Source organism: Thermobia domestica, chromosome 16, assembly GCF_964235325.1.
Source record: "Thermobia domestica chromosome 16, izTheDome1.hap1.1, whole genome shotgun sequence".
Classification (NCBI taxonomy): Eukaryota; Metazoa; Arthropoda; class Insecta; order Zygentoma; family Lepismatidae; genus Thermobia; species Thermobia domestica.
Window position 1 is genome coordinate 58,878,935 of NC_137469.1, and position 20,044 is coordinate 58,898,978.

The window sequence follows — 20,044 nt, forward strand, 5'->3', positions numbered from 1 at the left end:
TGATAGAATACTAGTGGCACTAGCGGCGGGGACAGTGGTAATACTAGTAGCGATAGCAGTAGTACTAATAGTAGTAGTAATAGTAGTAGTGGGAGTAGCAATAGTTGTAGTAATAATAGGAGTTCATGCAGCTTCAACGATCATGTGTTTTTACATATATAAAGTATCTGTAATTCAGAACTTAGTTACTTAAGAACCCAAGGTAAATACAAATGTAGCGGACTCAACTAATACAAATTTACTTTAAATCAGATACTTTCTGTTACATATACATTAAGTTTCCATATACGTGGACTCTCATTGGGTAAGCATTTATCTAATGTAGGGGTCCAGGGTAAGCATTCTACTTTGAACTAAATTAGTCACTATAAGAAAAAAGGGATGCCTAAATTTAATCATTATTATTATTGTTAGCATGAAAATGAGTCTTTACAATGTATCAGCTATATTTTCTAACAATATCAATAACTTGGCCCTATCTGCAAATATAAGTTGGACAAATAATGAACCTGTTTTTCTTAGTTTCACATGTCTCAGTGTCTTGAACAATAGTATTCACATTGAATTGAAACAAGTGTTTCTGCTTCTATTATTCATATTGACTACTCCTCATACTTTCACGAATATTAACAGCGTACAGTTCTTTCGCCTCTGATTATATTGAAATCTTCTAATTAAATGCGTATCCTACTTATAGTTAAAATTGCGTTCATTTAACTCAAATGTATACTATACTCAATAGTAAAATTGTGGGGGCAGTGCTATGAATTCTTGGCTCCCTGTAGCGTTCTCATGACAAAAAACAAGTGTTTTGTATAAATCGTAGTGAACAATCATCGTAATCGTGGGTTTCCTGCCACTTTTTATATACTTTTTCAACAACTTTCTTTGTAAAGCAAATCAATATAAAAATTCATTTCTCATAAGGGACCGCAATGGTTCAGTAAGCCAGTGGGTGTAGCCGAGCGGTCTGAGGCGTTAGGCTGATAATTGTGAGATAAAGCCAATTGGGGTTCGTGTCCCTCTGTAGTAGCAAGGGTGGAATTTTAACTGTCCTCGATGTTTCTGTGTTCGTGTCCCTGTCGTGTCTAATGGTCCTGAAAAGTGGTTAAAGTAGGAAATAAGTCAGGAAGTTTAAAAGGTGGTAGAGCATTCACCTACGGTGTTTGGGGTACCGGGTTCAAACCCTGCTCCCTCCAAATATTTCAACATTTTCATGACAAACATTGTTTGGATTTATTTTTTAATAAATTGTGGTGGACAACATCGTGTCCATGTTTTTTTTTTCGGGGGTTCTCCCGTTTCCTCCCACTTCCTATATACTTTTAAGAGCTTATTTTAGCTCCCATATTTAGTTCAAACACCTTATTTTTAACAACGAGTTTGCACAGCAAACGATTTATTTTGCAAGTTCGCAATTTTTAAAATATTTTCGAAACAAGTTTCTCTTTATGAGATTTCATAGAAATCGATCCGTAAAATAAGTTGCTCCGACTAATTTATTAGGAGAATATAAAAAATAAGAAACGAACCAAAAAATAATCACCGTCTCCTTTAGCCTAACCGGCATAACCGTGGGACTCAAAGATTTCATTTCATTTTCTCATAATCACCATAAACTGAAAGATACTAAATCTTTAACAAGTACATACAAAATTTCCCTTTGCCCCAATCCTAGTGTCCGGTCTTAGTGTCCATGTCCGGTCATAACAATTTTAAATCTTATATAAATTGTGGTGGGACCCCACCCCCCCGCCTTTGGCTTACATTTAAAAGAAAATTGGTGAGTATTTTTCGAAACTCATAATTGTGGGACGCTAAACTAAAATATGTCACCTTATTATAATAGTAAATTTCAAAGAATAAGTTGAGATATGGTAATATCCCTGGCTGTATGCAACCCAGCGGTACATAAGTGCTTATCTAGACTACATAACATTTCAGGCACTTTTCTATTAAATATGTTTGGTATTGTTCCCTAAAGTATATGTATTTCTTCCCTGTATAGTTAAACCCGCTGTACGCTAAGCATTTTAAATGTCAAAATATACAAGTCTAGGCATGTCCTCAAATAAGTCATTATCCAAGGAAGTCTAGAAAATCTAAATCTCGATTCCAATTCTATATGAGTATTGTCCTGAACATCCCACTAATCAACCTTACAAGTATTGAGGGGTGCTATAACATTTTTCGCCGGCATCAAATATTTTAAGGAAGCTAAAGACTCTATTTGTTAATTGTCATTTAAAATTTTGTCCATCTAAACATTTTCTCATTTGTATTATCAAACGGAAATAGATATAAAACAAATCGGGTACGGTAATATTCAAATATTACTGTAAACAAGGCTGTGAAAAAACACAATTTATGTATACTGTTCAACTTATTTTACATAAATACGAAACTAATAGCTAATTTGATGATTCTGATATAAAATTATGTTTCCAATAATATTAAAACTCAATCAGGTACAAATCAAATTTAGTTTCGGGTAATACTAGTTTCAATAAAGTCAAATAATACGTTACAAGCAAATTCAAAAGTACTATAGCTCGTTGTATCTAAAATTGTGTCTACGGACCCTGTAATCATCATTATTTCTTAATAAAATGTAATCTACAAACTAAAATACAATGTAATTAATCTAAATATCAAATCAGTACAACTACTCCTTTTATATAGTCTTAGTATTAATCAATTTGTCCTCATACCAAAATATTTCCTATATTTCTTTAATTGTGGGGAAATCAGTGATAGAGTGCTTACTTCAAAGCCAAGTTAGGGCATTATAACAATGTCCATAGATTTTTCGAGGTTCTATCTATTTTAATGGATCAAAATAATCACCATTTCCCTCATAACTTAGCAACTATAATTGTAAAAAGTCGGGATTATTCCTCAGATCATTATAACTGCAAGTTTTTCCTCAAGTGACTTAAAACAATATAATGCAGTAAACAAAGTGAGAGAATTCTTTAAATTTGTTCTCCAAAACTTTAAAAAAAAAAAAAAAACAAACAAACGTGTGTGCCGTCCGTTTTTAAAATTACTAACAGCCTTTAGAATCTCAAACCAAACAAAGCGGTACTAGTAATTCAATAATATATGCCTCATATAATTACACCGTTGGAGGTTCATGTCTCAAATAGCCATAACTTTTAAACTTATGTTTCGCCACCCATTAAAAAAAAAGCAATAACTTAGTTCATACAGTCTATCCAATGTCGTTAAGTGTCAATATTAACTGTATTACGCTATTACATCAGTTATGAATCTATTCGCTTTGCTTCACTCTATGACATCCAATAAATTAAAAACTGTTATTTCGCTCTACGCGATTTCTACTTTCATTTAAGCTCCTCCCCATAAATTTAATTTTATATGCGTCCAAAAGAAATAACATCTATAAAGTATTAAGGTTTTCTCGGAGTATCATATACGGCTTTAGCACGGTGGAGATTCCTCATGTTACTTCCTGTGATTCAGGAATATAATAATAAAATATAGGTCCATGTCTCCTATAGCCTAGCTGTTAAAAGTAATAATAAAGCTTGTTCCTTACTAATCAATTAACATACACGTCCTAGTTGTGGGAAACCCCCCAATGGGGAAGCAACGCTAAGCTATGTCTCATATACCCACAGTTCTAAATGAACTCTATGTATTATCTTGAACTCTAAACGTAATTTTACTCAATAACCGTGAAATTGAAAAAGTACATTTTCGATCAGTTATAATCCAAAAGATCTAAGTGGGAAAATAAAATTCAATTACAAGGCTAATATAAAAAATAACATTACGGTCAATAAGCGTAAACTCCTCTCATTATGCGGTGTAAAGCATCTAGATGTTAATGGAAATTATTCTACAATTACATCTCATGACTTGTCCCTAGCTGGACATTCTTTATTTTTTTTACTGCTATCAACTCGCTGGATACTCACAAAATTTTATAATTCAAACCCTTTAAACTTAATTATTCTGTCACGCAGCAATTCCTGTAACATTGGCAATGCCTCATTTCATATAAAGTCAATACTTTATACTATCGGTATGTAAAATCATCAATAAAAAGTTTAGTATTCGATGACTATAAGGAAACATCCTAAATGTAATTCACTAGACTTGACATCACAATTTAATGGTCATATTACAAAATAAGGAAAACAAACGTAATAATGATAAAAGGTACTGAAAAACAACCAAATAAGATAATATTTTTGCAATTAATCCTTTTTTCGCAAAACGAAGGATTTTCTCTTTATATATAATCTCAAATTGATTCCTAGTTAGAAAACCTTAAACACCAACGTGATAAATACGCATTTCACACTAGTAAACTCCAATAAATCACTTCAACAAATAATGTTTCCTACAACTTTGATTCAAATTCTGTACTGCACAATAATAAAATAGAAAATCTCCAAAACGGAAAACAAGTTTGAAATTAAGCTCAAGATGCGCAAAATTCCAGCTCATAATAATAATAATAATAATAATAATAATAATAATAATAATAATAATAATAATAATAATAATAATAATAATAATAATAATAATAATAATAGAGCTTCTTTACTGCTAAACTTTTTAGCGTATGTGCCTTCGGCAATTAATTCTTTTATTCCTACAAAACAGTATTCAACTCTGCTTTCCATTGTTTATTAGTTTGTTCGTTTCATTTAAAAAAAAAAAAATCGGTGCTAAACAGGTCTATAAACTCAAGTACAATCAACATAGTGAAACAAATCTCTTTCAATAAAACAAAGTTTAAAACGAAATATCAATTTCATGAATCAATCAATCTTTGCAATATTTAATTCTATATTTTCTATGTATAAAATTATCTAAAGTTTTCTTACCTTAATTCTGCATAAGCGCTGAAACAATCTTCAATGTCAATACACCTATCTGCAGAAATCAAACACCAAACTAGTACACCAATAAATTCTAATACGACCACACAATAAATCTTCTCTATACCAAGCGCAGTACTACCCAAATAATAAAACGGCTATGGTCGGTCATGTATTTATAAAGTCCTTCAATTCCGTCAAAGCATAAGTTCATTTACCTGCCCTCCCTTCTCCTATCTATGATTAGTTACAAAATATCTTTCAGCTTTCTACCGGTATGCTTATTTTAAAAAAAAAAAAAAAAGATAAAATCTGATTTCCTCATGCATTTTCATCAGATATAATAAATGAGGGGTCAGTCTCCTGCCTTGTCCTAGTTTTTGGGTTAAGCAAACAGTTAACCAATTTATTTATTTTATTTCTAGCCATCATGTTATTCCAAAATAAGATTGCACTTAAAAGAGAAAATTGTGGAAACCGTTTACTGATTACATGGCAATAACCTCTGTAAATAATGACCCCAGTATACATAGCACTTTCTTTCCTTAACTAGCATTCCATCAAAGTAACCTTTAGTGGCCCTTCCTTTCAAATCGTCTATTAGTACACAATTAGAGGCGCCTTACAGACATAAATATCTTCACATAAGTAAATCTTAAAATATCTAAAGAGTCGCCATAAAGTGGTTCTTTAGATAATATCACTCATTGGGCCATCACTGCAGATAATATCATCTATAGGAGAAAGTCCCATAGAGGTTCAAAAAATAGCACTAGAAATCAAAGCATGTTTTTATTACAACAGCTGTTGCTGTTAATCAGATATTGTCTACATTTATAACTCATTAACCGTCCTCATTTCAAAATACTTTATAGTTCTTGTGTACATCAAAATAGACACAAGCATCAAAAATAATATTTCAACAAGCTGTATTTCATTTAGAGGTAAATGACATTTTAAAAATAAATATGTTCCATATGCTTTCAAGATTGAGTTCCAAATTTCCAGTAACAACGAATATCCCACTTCAATCATACGAAAACCCATCGCTAAGGGTTCATTTCAAACAGGTCATATATGCTATCAAGTTCTCCAAGTCATTGTAGTACAAAATTCTGCCACATGATGTCAGCACCTCCTTATACGCAAAGAGAAATCTATCTTCGAAAGTATTAACACATAAAAAGATGCATAGCTAGTTTGTCTTTAATTTTCTTTCCGCAAAGAAAACTAAAAGTTACTATAATATATGAAAATGTTATTATAACAATAAATAATTCTAAGTTGTTCGGAAAAATCAAGTTCATTCTACAAATAATTAAAATTAAAAAAAAAAAAAAACTCCGAAATCATAAAACCACGATCTGTGCGGTTCATGTGTCATCAAAGTGCTACGTCAAAAACATCAGTGGTGATATCAAAAGGTAACTTGTCTCTTACAGTGCGCCGAAAATACCATTAGCGTCCACGGCTACCGAGCGGCGGATATACAAAGCGGGCGGCGCAACGGTAATGGCGCCAGCGAAAAAACTAACGTTCAATACAACGCGGCAGTCGGTAATATACAAAGTGAACGGGCGGGGAAAGTATAAAGGAAAGTTGCGGCATAACCAGACAGTAATGGCGCCAACGGCACCATCTAACACGTGTTATCAATCCAAAATAATACATTAAACCCTTTCGTAATTAAATACCACTATAAGGTAATAACGGTACATATATCATCATACGCGATTACATTAATTCTACGTAATCATCTTTAATTGAATAAATTAATAGCTGTTTGATTAAAGGGGTAATCAATTTGATAGGAGTTTAATTAAAGGGTTAATTAAATTGATATCAAAATTTAATTAAATTATATCTTACAATGTTGCATAATTTACACTATAAATATACAAAATATAGGGAATTTCAACCCTTTAGGGCATAATTTGGCAACACCGCGGCGCTAGAAAGCCCATAATACAGCGTAAAAGGCTACGATTAAAATAATATCGCCTCAGGGCGGTCAGAAAAGGACATATCTCTACTCACAAGCGGGTCTGGGCGGGGAGAGTACAAGCGCATGGTCCTCTTTGCAGTGTTTTGAAGGTGAACTTTGTGCCTCCTTTAAGGGTCTTTGGGCGCTTTCGGATCAGTCTGGAACCGGTTCCTAAGATTCGATTCTGGAACCGGGTTTTCGGATCCAGGTCTGGAACCGGTTCCTAAGTTCCGGTTCTGGAACCGAGTTTTAGGATCCAGGTCCGGAACCGGTTCTGACAATCGAATCTCCGAGAACCGGTTCCTCGTGGAACTGGTTCCGCCGGAACCGGAACTTTGTGGCCATCCCTAATAATAATTCGTTTCGCAATATGTATCTTTTGCTCCGACACGAAGTCGGAAGTGGTACAACTTACAGGAAGGTAAAAATAAAAAGTTATCAATGTTAAGGAGTCATTCAAACATCTATTTCTTTGTCCAAGGCTTCACTTGCATTCTTTATAAAAACATGCAAAGAGTTAAAAGACCATGCTCCGTGAACGCTCCGTGTACTAACATGCGTGCGTTTAGTTTGTGTTTCGAATGTAATTTCCGAGAAACAATTCAATGTAATAACTAGATAGCCATTCCAAATAAAGTTTAAAAAAATACTTGGGAGCTGTTAAGAGCCGAACCCCAAACTTATCACATATTACTATTGTTATTTAATTAAAAAGAGCATTAACATGTTCTTCAAACATTTGTTAAATATCGAAACTATTTATGGTCTCGTTAAAACGAGTAATAAGACATTAAATTGTATCAAGCTAGACGTTAATTTTAATGACTGTTAATTACCAAATTATAATGAAACAATGGTAACACATGAAGAACAAGCGAACACCATGTATAAATATACGGCACCTGATATGAGCACGTCACATTACTTACCATTGAAACTCGAAAAAAAATGAAAATGGAGTGAAATTTTGAGTTTTACGACCTATGTTTATTCTTTAGACTAAAGGAAACGATAACGAATGATTAATGGAAGTGAATAACTAACTGAAGAATTGGTGGAATGAAAATGTGGAGGAAACGGAGAAGCCCATAGACACGATGTTGTCCACTGCAAATTCACATGGTCTAGAATCGAACCGGAGATCCCTCACATTAGAAATGAGCACTCTACCACTGAGTTCTTGTGGCATTATAGTGAAAATGACTTCGTATTTGAATGTACCCTATAAATATCATATTATGTTATTACAGCTAATAGCTAATGTTATTCAATTTCCCTTCGTAAACTGACAAAACAATATAAACACTGCAAAACTGTTGTCGCGTATCGACAAGTAATAAAACTACGTTGCGTGCTTAAATTAATAGCGCATAATGCAAGCTTTAATGTTAAACAAACAGAGAAGTTTTTGAACCATTATTCCTAAAGGTAAAATTAGCAACAGATGGTTAGTTAGCGAGATATTTTTAAGTTATAAAGTTATTAAAACCGAAGAAACGCATAAATGCTTTGTTTTCCTAAGCTAATATGTACTTTGGTCTTAGTATGTATGTATGCATCTGAGAAAGTTCCCCAAAGTAGGAAGAAATATCCTGAAAAAATAAATTACTTTTGGAAAGATTTAAACTATAATGTACTTAATTTTCAATTAACGATGATGCCCTAAATTTAATTCGTTAAAGTACTTTCCTGTGGAAAGCAAATATTATAAACACCTTCTTGTTTAATACGGTACAACCTATTTGCATACATTTTCTCTCGAAAAGCTTATAGAGGTAGGTGAAGAAGGCAATAATAAAAACTAGTAGAAATATTCGAGAAAAAGAATCCTTTCATTACATTCAGGGAGTCGGCAATTGCATCATTGGACTTAAAATGGCCTAGAGAAGCCCTTAAAGGTACAATGTTTGTGGTTTTCAATAATAGTACGAATGAACATCAACAAACAAAGCCGCTAACGTTTGTTGCTGAAAGTGCAACAATGCTGCTTCCTCAGGGAAAGAGACAGAGAGAGAGAGAGAGAGAGAGAAAAGAAAGGTTGCGCCCAGGAAGTTGCGGATGACAGAAAATGCCAGTTGCAGGATGCGGTGGACCAATGGTGACTCCAAACCGAGAAGTCTTCTCCACCCTTGCCTGCTGTCTGTTATCATTGATCTTCTCTACGCAAGCAGCCGTGGCGGAATGGTAACAATTTCACTTCTCTCTGTGTCTCTACCACACTACCTTCTAAACCCGACTCCCCCTTTCATCTCTTCCACCATTTACCCACAGTGCAAGGAGACGTAACCTGACGAAGTATTCAAAGAGATGTGCGAAATATATTGCTTTTTTGACGCTAGGTTATCGTCAATCAAATCATACCCCCTTCCATCTCTCTCAGGGGTGTACCCAGCAAGTTTTTCTTAGGGGGCAAGATTTTTTGAGTGGGGCTGGACTTTTACACACTAAAAGTGAAACGAAAGTCTGCTTCAGAATGTGAAAGCAAAAATAAATTACGATGCGTAGACTACATATTAAGATTAAGAATATGGGGTCACATGACATAACACTTGAAAATCACATTTCTTCTAATAATTTTCCAATGCTTTCTACTCCCTTATAATTTTGATGTTTGTTCAGAAACTGTGTACAGATTTATCGTACGCCTGAAAACTTGTATGACAGAAAAACGATCATTTTTACCACAGTTCCGACAACGTAAAGAAAGGTGTGTGAAAATCATGCACCAGCCTGTGCTAGGTGGTCAGTAAGGTAGTTTTCCATCTTTTCTGATTGACGGAATGGCACGTAAGGGATAGTGAGCATCTGCGCAAATAAAGGGAAGTACTAAAAACACACACGATAGTCACTACAAGCTAACTTTAAATCCACTACAGTTCAGAGCAGGTGCTTCCATAGGAGCAGGCGTGTTAGCAATAGTAAATGAAAAGAAATACTAAAACCATATATCAACCGTTGCTAAGTAGTCACTACAAGTTAGCTTTGTATTTTAAGGAACCACACTTTTGAACTCTTTTTCACATGTTAACACATGACTTACATCTGTAAGCGCCTACATACACAGGCTAAATAAGTTTCTTAAACATTACTTTTCCTCTGCAAGTTAATAATTTCAATAGTAATTTTTTTCTCAAGAGATTGATCTCGTAATCTTAATCTGCACCAATCCAGTATCTGTACAAATTAATTGCGTTATCATTCAATAGACAGACATGTTTAATATGTATGCGTCTATTGAAATATTTTGTTTTAAAAAAAGTTCGTATGTTGTCTCTTTCTGTGTTGAAGTTTAGTATCCTGTATCAGCAACAGTTTAAAGTGGAGTTCCATCCACCGTAATTCGTTCATTTCTTGAATGGTCTCCCACCGGATACCGACCCCTGGATAGTGTGCAAAACGCACAGGCGCTAGCTACTATGTTACCTAATAGGAATGGTGTCAATACAACTCAATTTTAGCACAGGGCAGTGGTTCCAGCATTACTATGACTGTAGTATGTCATTTCAATACCGAGAGTCTAGTAAACTGAGTGTAATTTTTGCTTCCTATTTGAGATAAGTTGCCAACAACACCTTTTGGATGCAACCGTTACGGTTAACACAGGCCAGATGTTACGGTTAAGACATGTCTGGCGTTACCGGTCTGACACCTACGCTGGTGTTTAAGAACTAGGTGAATGAACGAAGGAACGCGGAAAGACGAAGTGAACCAGAGTGTTTTCTTTCAATATATATACTGCAGTATTACAACACCCTATCTTCCACAGGCACTATTATTGATAATTGTACCATTTATCAGTGATCAACCCAACCCTTTATATGCTACGAACAATGATTTATCAGATGTAACATAGCCACATCCAAATCCTGTGTATCAAGAAGATACAGCTACATTGTAATTTTCGGTGTATACGTTGCATTACTAAGTAACTGACGAAGAGAAAACTATATTAGTTTTTAACTTTAGCTATCAGCAAAGTTTTACCCGGTATATTTAACACTTTTGATAAAGAATAAACAAGGTCTGATGTTTGATTTAACAAATACCATTTTATAATTTACTCCAAAATCCAGAAGTAAAAGTGAGGGTGGACGCAGGGGGACGCCGTTACCCTACTTCCAAAAATATCTATTGCGTCCCTTCATTTCCTAAAACATTACAATGGGCAAAGATAGGCACAAGGAACGGCATGACGTCATGCATTCCTTTATCTTTTGAGATCCACTTTCACCCCTGCCAAAATCCAATGAAGTACCATCAGGCATGTGTCAAAATTAAAACACAACTAAGTAACACAGAGTCATTGTGCTGAATTAATACAGTCATTATTTCTTTTCACTATGTGATTCTATGCATCTTTTTTTAATAACGGTTTCTTACTTTGATTCCTTTCAAAATGCTTAGAAACTTCGCTACGCCTTTTACATATACAACTGAGCAATGCATCTAATTGAAAAGGACCATCGATTTATTTTATTTTATTTTACCCCAGGCACAACAGCAGGCAAGTTTCGAAGCTTGGAAGAAAGGTCGAAATCGATCACGCTTCTGCTCAGCTGGTCTTCTTCACCCCGTACAAGGAAAAAGAAAGTGCATCCGAACTTCCCCGTTTTGTTGGAAGGAGGGCGAGTGGGGGGAGGGAGGAGTCGTGATTTTGATGGAGTTAGCTGCCAATACAACTGATCCTTTTCTCACTCATTTTCTGCTGCATTGCATTTTTTTTTCTTTAGTTCTCTTTCTTTTTCTTTTGCTGCCTTTTCCTTTTTTAAATACTTCTTTTTCTTTCTATCTTCCAATCTTTCTCTACTCATTTCTCTTTTTCTCTGTTATCTCAAGAGGATATTTTCCCAATTTAAGTTACACCTGCGTTCTTTCTACTATCAATTTCTAGTTTTAAGACCCCATACTTTAACTTCTAGAACTGTTTCGTTTCGACTACGTACACGATTAAATCTAGAATCTTATCTTCTAAGAAAATGCACACGCCTTTTTGACTTTGAAGAATGTTTCGATTACACAAGTTTGCTCTAGAAGAGTGGTTTCGTAATTTATGTTTTTTTTTTTAACTTTAAATTCGTGTCCCCTTAACACTTTTACTATACTTGTGCTACTTACAAATTGATATGCAAGTTAGAACTATGTAATTAAAAATACTTAATGTATTTTCAAGTTTCGTTATGAAATGAAATCTTTAATGAAATCTGAAATATTTAATGAAACTTTAACATATATGACCTTTTAAGCTAAAAAAAAGGCACATGGGATGATTAATAAAAGTCAACAAATATGAAAGAATTTGTGGAATAAAAATGAGGATGAACCCCGTAGTAACCCACGGACGTATTAGGATTAGTTATATTGAAGCTTAGCGTCCCTTGAAGCAAAGGGACATCAAAGATATTTCTAAAAGTTTCCAGACACTGGAATATTATTCCAGTTGTAATAACACGTTCATGGCATATAGTGACATCTATTGAAAAAATAGTGAATCAGTTTCAACTGTCGAGCCGCGTCAGTTCGTAAACCTTCAGATTAGAGAAACCTATGTAAGCCAGTGATGCCAACACTTGAGAAAAATATAGTGGGATTGTTTGCATTAATTTTTCCGAAAGAAATAAAGGCAATTGTCGTCGAAATTTTCGACAGATATAGGATTTTTCGTATATATATATATACGAAAAATAGATATAATGAGTGATGAAAGATTGCGAAATTACGAGTTATTCTGAAATTTTAATCAGATCTTTTTATCTCGAAATTTCATGCTACTGAAGAAGTGGTTTGTGGAATATGTGTTAGTAAAAAATCAACTGCCAAGGGGGGAGAAAATGTGCTCTGGTAAAAGTATCAAACGAATGATTTGATACTTTCATTTGTTTCTCGTTTGATATTTTTCTTCTGAAAGGAAGAAAAATATCAAACGAGAAACAAATGAAAGATAAAAAAAAGTAAAATATCAAACAAGAAAGAATCCTTCCCAAATTTTTCATCCAAAATATGTGGAAAACAGAGTTCTTTCTAACATCGTTAAGCTCAGCATGAGGTGATGGTACAAAGGTATGATGCACACAATGTATTTCTGGTAACAAACAGTACGCGTTTCCAATTAAGGAATACTTCTTCACAAGCTGTTTTATATTCGTGGACGATTGAATAGTTTCATTTCACATTTTATTATTATTATCTTGTAATTAATAGAATGTGGGAAATTCAAAAGGAAAATGGAAAATCTTGACTCTAGAGAGGGAATTCTATAATTACCCAGGTATGAATCATTGATGGAAGCCATCTAGTTGAATATTACTTGCATGAAGACTCTGGTACCCAGATGACTTATTATACCTATTGAAAAATGAAATGAAATCCCAATAAGTTTTACGGATATGTCGGCTAGACTAAAGGAGACGGTGATGATGAGAAATGAATGAAATGGTAAAATGAAGAAAGTGGAAGAACCCTGAGAAAAACCACGCATACGGTGTTTGTACACCACAAAGTTCACTTGGCGCGAGCTTGGATCAAACCAAGGACCCCGTGCACCAAAGGTGAACGCTCCACCACTGAGCCACTGCGTCCCAACTTATTATATTGATACTTGGAAATGAACCATTTATATACGAACAATATTACTAGTAACTTACGCAATAGAGAAAACAAAGAGTTGGTTTATTCAACAAGTATAATCTCCATTTGCGACGACACATCTCTCTGTCAAGTCAACGATTCACATGGTTCTCAATCAGAGGCTGACTCTTGGAAGGGAAGGGGTAGAAAGAAGGCGATACCTTTCCAACTATACAAGTCGAAAAAACTGATCTAATCTAGCTTAAAACTCGAGTGATAAAATAAAGAGTTCTGTGTTTTACGTGTGTACTTACCTTCTCTCATGACTAGATTCTATGGACGCACTCTTGCGCTACAGTACTGTCCCCTTACCTATCCCTTGTCAAAGCTTTATTCATTCCGGAACAATACTAAATACAAACTAGTTTGTAGTAATAACATCGTGTAATTGGTGCGTAATCGGGATGGCCAAATCCAGAATTTTTATGGAAAGTAAAATAGGAAAATTCCGGATTTCGAAAACAAATCGAAATTCAGAAAACTCTAGAATTCTGAAAAATTCCAGAATTCAGAAAAATTAATATTTTAGAAAAATTCCGAAATTCGGAGATTCCATAAACTCACTACAGTTATTCATATATTATACAGGAAACTACAATTAAGCTCAATCACTGAACTTTTGTATAGGGGAAGGTGGGAATAAGGAAGATCTTTTTCGTTTTCCACTGTCAACTGAAAAGTTGGTGAACATTTTCATACGTGGCATAAGAAAATTTACACTTTAATCTTTGTATTCTCGAACACATATTTAAAACAGTATACTAAGCGTTCAGTTATACAATTTTGGAAAAAACCCTTGAGCAATTGAGGGCTTGGGAAATGGTTAGTAATATGAAACAATGGTATTTTTTAAAAAAAGTTGAGTTCTCCTTCTTTTTCTTAGTTTATAATTATCTATGATACTGACATAGGTCTGGCCTGTATACACAGTTTTATAACAGCATTAACTATGAAGAAACTAATACGCAAGAGAACTAAATGTTAAGATGGTGAAAACTATACATCTACGCATACAGAACTGAAATATGACAATTATCTTATGATGTTTATTAGCGCAGGAAAAACAATCAACATGAAACCACACTGACACATTACGCACTGTATCCATTTCTCACAGGGTATTTTAATCCGACCACTTCTCACCACAAGATAAACATTCACAGTTTATGTTTTCAGGAGCACTCTTTTCAAGAACTCAGGTAGAAATAAAGAGCCAGAAGTGAAAACATTCTGAATCGTCTTTCTTTTCTGTCAAATTTAATATTTTCCTTCATTGGGGCAGTTGCAAATATTCTTGTAGTTTCGCGCCCTTTGACGTTGTTTCAACTGGAACCTGGACCTTGCATTTGTAATCTTTAACAATGCATTCTGATTAGCGTACCGATCATATATAGGGTTAATATTCCCTCGCTGCTTCACAGGCTTTTGCTTTTCTTTCTCTGAGCGTAGTAGAATATTCTTATAGAGAACTAGTTAAAATAGTCGGTGACAAACTTTTGCGGCCTCCGTTCGATTTCTTCTATTTTAGTATCGCATAGAAGACTCTCTAGTCCATACTCACACCTTCTCCCCTAGGACTAACAAACACAGGAAACATTGTAAACAACCGGTAGATATTCCGTAGATAATATACTTGTTGAAAAACAATCGTGGTCTATGATTTATCATTTAATTTCAGAGACGCTGAAATGATAAATGAAAATTAAGAGGCCTCTAAAAGGAGGTTCAAGTATCGAGAAAATAATTACCAGTAATAATAATCCTGTTGCGTTTAAAATTAGTTAAAACAAAGTTACACAAAGTGCTTAAGGATCATTAGACGGAGCGACGAGATATCTTCGATAATTACGACATAATTTATTATTTTCTAGTTTTAGCTATTATGCATATATATTAAATTTTAATTTTAAAACATTTAACAAAAGAAAGAAAACTGCACTTGAAAAACATTAAAGATAATTACAGAAATGAATTAGTATTAAAAGTTTCTCAGAGACAAAGCGTTTTCCATGTTTTGCAAACTATATTTTACTTTACTAATGAGAAATGCAAACAACTGCAGCTATTCACACGGCATTTTAACGTTTTATATCAGAAAAAGACAAATAGGAAAACTGAGATAAAAAAAAAAGATTAAGAAGCGTGTTAAAGTAATAAATAAATAAATAAAATTAATTAAAATAACAACGAATTTATCAACAAGAAGATGATATGTCACATCTTTATTATTCAAAAGTTAAACAATATTGAATTTATCATTGATATATAAAATATATTTTTTGTTGGATTGCTATTATTATTTGTATTTACTTTTAGATTTTTAATATAGCATCTATATATTAAAATGCTAAGTTTATAGGTTTGCTTCCAATCGTTTCGACAATAAGATCTCGAAAACTACAAGTGCTAGAAACGTGCCGTTTTTGCTGGTCGATTCCAAATGTTGCCCACTTCTAATTGAATATTTAAAAAAAAAAATGGCGTTATAACATTTTTAGGGGTACACTGGAAGTGTTGAAATTTCAAAAAAGTAAAGCATCATATCCTACGAGTTATACATTCCAACACCACATAATTTTATACACGGGTCGTATGTCTCTCAGGCGTTTGTTTCATGGCCAAATGATAATGAAAAACGAAGGATAACCATTTCTCCAGTCTAAGTCGAATCTTTGTTGTTAGAAGTGTTTTGCCCAATGAACACTATTTATCACTGACATTATAATTAATTGTGTATGTAATGTATTTGCTTATTACATACTGCATGCAACAAAATACTGATTATACACGAATTAGAAACTCTAACCGGAAGTAGGCTCAATCTTGTAAACGGTGCGAGATATTGAAAAAATAATAGAAAAAACTTCATGTTACCCCTTGCGGATTTTTATCAAGATGTCTTCCACCTGTGTCTGTAAAGGGACAGGTACAGATGCTGTGAGGAATGACAAGGAGATTCATGCTCATATGTGAATGATGCGCTGTATAGAGAGCGCAGGTTCAGCTAGTAGCTTTGAAAAAGGTTACATTTTGAGATTTCACATAAATATTTATACTGTATTGCTCGATAAATGTCTTTAATGGGATAACGATAAATTATAACTTATACAACTAATTTTTTACAATACTGTTGCATGGAAATACAGTCTATTAAGTATCTTTCCTTCGGTATTAAGTATCTTTCCTTCCCTCTTACAACTAAGATGCGAAATCCTGAGAGGATCAGTCGAATTCATCCCGCTTAATATTTTTGGAAGAAAATTTCCCCCTCATTAAAACTTATTGGTAAGGGTCAATAAAATGATACTATTATCAAAAGGTTCCAAATTAATTAATAATCCATATATAGTACTAATTAACATATATTTCACATGTAAGCCTAATTAATTGGTGGACTTGTGACTATTGGTGTTCCTAATCTTACAGTTTAGTAATTATTAATGTTCGAATATTTTCTACCTAACTTTCAATGTCGAAACATACCAGTGCGAAGATTTTTTTCTTTCTTTTTTTTTAATACAGTTCTTTCTCACCCCTACTTCAACTGTTATAATTTCGCATCCTGCTTACAACTCCCGTTTCCTTCCATATTTTCATTTCATCAATTCTTTCAAAATAATTCCCTTCCACTAATTACCTATTTCTTTTACCCTAAAGCAGCGTTTCCTAACCTTTTTCAACTTGCGGCACACTACGAGTGTAACTTGGATTCTCGGGGCACACTTATAGATATTATTATTTGTAAATATAAAATTCCGTGGTATTTTTTCTGTGATTACTGATCTCCTCCTCACAGAGATGAAAGCTCGATCACTGGTTTTCCCCTATGCTAATTCATTGTGCTTATTTTTCATTCTAATTTAAAAACAGAAAACAATTGCAATGAGATATAGGAATCAGGTTTTTAAAATTACGCATTCTTTTTTGAAAACTGTATCCAACCTTTTATTAAGAAGGAAGATCACTAAATAATGAACCAACAAATAAATCTCTTTTACTTTTAAAACACAAATGTAGGTAACTTGTCGAAAGGATTGAATGATATTTTAAATTTTCAAGTTACAAAATAGTCTGCAACAATAAAGAAGCAATAATGGTCATAACAATGACAACAAATACTTTTTTTTTCAACATTAGAAATGTACAGAAAAGTAGCACGGCATGAAACTTAAAATTGTAGATTCATAGTAGAGGCTCATAGTAATGTGCAATACAAATATACATTTTCCCCTGTGTTTTTCAATTTGATTGTTATAGAATTAATAATTTTATTTCGATTTCCTCGCAGCACACCAGCGGCCCATTCACGGCACACCGATTGGGAAATGCTGCCCTAAAGACCACCATAATCTTTGGACGTTATATTAAACATTTCATTTTTGTTTGACAATTCTTCAACCGCAGTAGTTAACCTGACAATATAACAGAAGTCAAAACGGATGTTTCCGGTAAAGTAATAGCAATATTTTATTGTAAATATTTAAAGTTGAACTGTTTTCAGCGCGAGATTTTTCTCTGCTGGCAAAGATTTAAACAATCTCTTTTGGTACGTATTGCTTCTGGATGTTCCGAAATAAACCTCTACCAAATATTAGTAACAATCCTCACAGTACTTGACCGTATAGATGCTTCTTGATAGAGAAACTTTAATTATGATGACCTGGTACACTAGTAATAATATCTTGCTTGTACGTACACTCATGTCTAAAATTATTGTCGCATGTCTATAAATATGTTGTTGTAGGAATATAATTTGATAACGAATTCGCCCGGTATTTCTTATAAAGTTAGTATGTGTATAATCAGCAAAGACATGTATGTGGCAAATTTCATGTCAAAAGAGCAGTAAATAAGAATAATAAAACGAAAATAAAACTTTCTTGTCCATTTAGCAACATTTTGTTTTACTCATTCTAATTTCCGTATTTACAATTATTTTCCTATGAAATTTACCACAAATATACATTTCCCGAATATACACATAGTATCAGTATTAAAAGTACCCTGCAAAATCATTATCAAATTATGTTCTTAGAAGAAGACGGTTGTAGATATGCGACAATCATTTTGGACATGAGTGTACCTTGAAAGTAATGATGCCTCTCTCTCTCTCTTTTTTTTTTTTTTTTTTTTTTTTTTACGTAGATGATTGAAGCTATAGAAGTGCATTATATGCAGCAAAAAGGAATTAAGTGAAACCCGAATGTGTATTTCATGTATCAACAGGAAATTATACCAGGGGAGATAAGATCCATAGTATTGCTACATTCAGGAAATATATCCCCCGTAAGTCATCATTGTTCCTTCCATGCATAATTCTGGAAGAGGCTTTGTTCTCGGAATGTATCATGTCTTATGTTGCGCAAACTCTTTATCAATGAGTGACCTATTGTAGCCTCCTTATAGTTTAATTTGTCTTCCACCTCCACAGACAAAATTTTCTGCAACAAAGTCTGTAAGCCAACACACAAACACACACACACACACACACGCACACACACACACACGCACACGCACACACACACACACACACACACATACATACATATATACTCGTATATTAGGGTGTCCCTTGTTTTGTGTAATTTCGTGTTGCGATACGCACACCCCCCAAATGTATTCTATGTGACCATAAACACGCATTAGTGAAATAGCAGTTCTCTATGAGAACGTTAACCCGTGCCGACTTGATGACAGTCATGAAATGACGTTTTCATATTATAATATAATTTAGAATTCCCAACCGTGATAACGGAGAAACTAAAAGAGACGAAGAAACGAAACTTTGCACGAAGCAACTAGAGATAGGGTGACATCTGCTCATGTAATGACGAACCGACGAACATGAACAGTGTTACCAACCCAAGAGAAAGTTGTGTTTCTGTAAATAGAATGACCTAAATTGAATATCATCATTGGAAGCTATAATAAAAATAAAGAGAAAAGAGATGGCAAACGCAGATCAGTGTTGCAAACTTCTCGAGAAATAAAGTATAACATGTGTTGGCGCACACAGGGAGTGAGAATCGTACACCTTAAATCAGATAGTCAAAAGAACTGTTTGCGTTGACTCTAAGTCTAGAAGGATCCGCTGAACAGTGTTGCCATCAACAGAAGTGAAAAATTGAGTTTGGAAAACATACAATAACTCGGAAAAGGTCATTAGTGCTGTATGCCTTAAAACCTATAATGCAAGGTGGTAGAGCATGAGGAGTAGAACCGTGGTTATGTGAGATCAATAACTGACCGAGATATACGATATCTTGTAAAAGCTGACAAGTAAGGTTTGTGAAAGGTGGCAAAGCTGCACAGCGGGTTGAAATCCCAACAACCTGGTTAAGATATGATAACTGCATTCAATTTACATGGGTTTATGTACTCCTGAGCTTTTGAGGACTCTGATAACCATACTGATATCAAGAGCAAAAAAGCCGCCGCTGTGCAGCGTTGCCATCGTTTTAAACCTTAGTTCTCTGCTTTAACAAGATACCGAATATATATATCAGTACGTGAGTTATCGATCTCACATAACCATGGCACTACTCCTCATGCTCTCCCGCCTTGCATTAAAGGTTTTAAA

The 20,044-nt window shown here is 34.0% G+C and overlaps 1 protein-coding gene across 4 annotated transcripts in view; it reads right to left on the bottom strand.

Annotated features, from left to right (window-relative positions):
* LOC145673072 (facilitated trehalose transporter Tret1-like) overlaps positions 1 to 20,044 on the bottom strand; it is a 527,605-nt gene that overhangs the window by 49,212 nt on the left and 458,349 nt on the right. The window contains exon 1 of one of the 4 annotated variants that reach the window (XM_081742423.1): positions 4,863 to 5,126. The exons of the other annotated variants lie outside the window; for them this stretch is intronic. The gene's annotated coding sequence lies outside the window, so the exon portion shown is untranslated. Of the gene's footprint in view, positions 1 to 4,862; positions 5,127 to 20,044 lie in introns of those variants that run through there. 4 annotated transcript variants of the gene reach the window in all.